The following is a 2,500-nucleotide window of genomic DNA, read 5'->3' on the forward strand; positions in this document are numbered from 1 at the left end:
AAATCTTGAATGCTAAAATGTCATGCGTAGTAGATCTAGAAATGGAAATTAAGATGAAATTCTGTAACACCACCCCGAGTGCCTTGTGTCAAATTTACAGCCAAAATGTACAAGCTCAGCCTTTTCTTTTTATAGCCTTCCTATACTCAAATAGTGCATTTCTATTTGTTGCAAAGGTAAAGTTAAATAGTTGTTTATACTATTTTTAGATTATTCTTATCTGTAGATAAAGGATGGAAATTTTCCATATATATATATATATATATATATATATATATATATATATATATATATATATATATATATATATATATATATATATATATATATATATATATATATATATATATATATATATATCAAATAAAAGCACATTCTGTTCATGTTAATAGGAAAAAAAAAAAAAAAAAAAATATATATATATATATATATATATATATATATATATATATATATATATATATATATATATATATATATATATATATATATATATATTATCAGCTTAATGTGTAAATGGGAGATGTGACTACCAGTAGTCATAGGAAATAGAGAGTATGTACTTCACTGTATGATGCCATGCATATAGCTGCCAATACACATTTGATGCTTCAGATGTAATTTTACCACCATTGAACATTTTATATTAATACTGTTGTACCGTTAGTACAGAACACAGATATTGCTGTCCCTGTGTCATAGGTCTGACAATTTGGTGTTTTTTTTTTTTTTTTAATCTCAGCATCATCCGTCAGAAATCAGTAATAGCGCTGGTAACAAATTTTTGAATTTCTGTCTTATCTCACAATTAACAGTGTAAACAAATATGATGCCTATTGTTAAGAGGGATTTATAGATCCAGCTAAAGTGCATCTGCACATCATCTGACAAATGCTGCCATGTCAAAGTTTCAGAAAATTAATCATTAGTCTGTTACAGTTGCTGTTGTTTTCAAAGCCTTGTGCTATGTGATACCACATTGTTGGTTCCTCAGCTGCTATGATCGGGGTCAGACATTCCGTTATTCTTAGTTTGTGCAATCTTGAAACAAGTGAACCAGCTATGAAATTGTAAAGTTTTGCTAGAAAGAAGTGGTCAGTGGAAATTGTTTGAGAGTATAGAAGAAAATTAACTGTGAGGGATGATAATTCTCTCTCTCTCTCTCTCTCTCTCTCTCTCTCTCTCTCTCTCTCTCTCTCTCTCTCTCTCTCTCTCTCTCTCTCTCTCTCTCTCTCTCTCTCTCTGATGCCTCTAGCACTCTGGCACATACCCTTTTATCTTATCATTGGACCCTCATTTTAAATTTCAGATTCTTCATTCTCCATCCTCCTCTTTAAAACATATAATTGTGTTCCTTTTACATCCATTTCTCTCCATGCCAGTCATCTTGCACTGGAGCTCATAGGTAAATTTCATTGCTCTCATCTTCCCATCTTGTCACTCCACATGCTCCTCTTTGACTGCAGTGCCTTGTTTCATGTTGATGTCTCTGATCCATATGTCATTGTTGAAAAGAGAATACTATTCCATAAGGGGAGTGGATGCTTGTTACTCTTAGAGGTGACATTTATTTTTTTTCCAATACACATGATTTTTGGTGTGCATGTGTAAAACATGAAATCCCCAATTTTCATTGAGATCTGCCCATTAGTTTCAGAGAGAAAAAAAAAACATATATTCAACACTGGAAATGTTTAAAAATGACATCATCATCACTTGAATTTCTCAATTCTTCTTCAACCAACTGTTTCAAAAATAATTCTATATAATACACATACATATATCTTCATTACCCCTAAAATGGATTTCCAATAAGACATTTCTTATAGAAATAAGACAGAAACAAACATTGACAATAATTTTCAATTTTTTACAAAAAAAAAAAAAAAAAAAAAAAAAAATCTACCATATGAACAACTTTTTTTTTTGGAAATCTGTTTTTGATGAAAAAAAAAACTCTTTCCAAAGATACCTTTACATCTATATTTTCTTGTAAGTCAACTGAGAAATTGCGCTTAAAATGTAGAAAATACAAATTTTGAGATACGTGCTGTTTTCTTCTGAGAAATGTGTATCATTGCGTATATTAGCTTTTTTTCAGTAAAATTTTACAAATAATTGGAGAAAAATGACAACATAATCAGTGTTTATTATTATGGCACCTTGTCCCCTCCTGTATGACAGGATATTACTCGCTAGCAGGTGAGAGTATCAGAGGGTGTAACACAAGTGATGGTAATAATGCTGTCAAAGGTGTTGTTTTTTTCCCTGAGTTTTTTTCTCTGAAGCATTTGTAGCATGTCCTAGACACAAGGCTTTCAAGCTGGGAGAGGGATGACATATTTCCCCTCATCTTTACAGGGGAGTGGAATTTTTTCTTATAATTGCTTGATTTTTATATTCAGCTTTCTTGCTTAGTAGGACTCAGCATTGAGTTGTTGATGATAGTGGTGATTCTTGAGAGGCAGAGGGAAGAAGCTGAGGGGATGGAGAGGTGAGG

General features: G+C 31.6%; 1 protein-coding gene across 6 annotated transcripts in view; it reads left to right on the forward strand.

Annotated features, from left to right (window-relative positions):
• Positions 1-2,500, forward strand: part of LOC135089598 (uncharacterized) — a 56,840-nt gene that overhangs the window by 1,102 nt on the left and 53,238 nt on the right. The window contains exon 1 of one of the 6 annotated variants that reach the window (XM_063985402.1): positions 2,041-2,500. This exon is cut by the window's right edge and continues 332 nt beyond it. The exons of the other annotated variants lie outside the window; for them this stretch is intronic. The gene's annotated coding sequence lies outside the window, so the exon portion shown is untranslated. Of the gene's footprint in view, positions 1-2,040 lie in introns of those variants that run through there. 6 annotated transcript variants of the gene reach the window in all.

The sequence above is a fragment of the Scylla paramamosain genome, chromosome 3 (genome assembly GCF_035594125.1).
Source record: "Scylla paramamosain isolate STU-SP2022 chromosome 3, ASM3559412v1, whole genome shotgun sequence".
Taxonomy (NCBI): domain Eukaryota; kingdom Metazoa; phylum Arthropoda; class Malacostraca; order Decapoda; family Portunidae; genus Scylla; species Scylla paramamosain.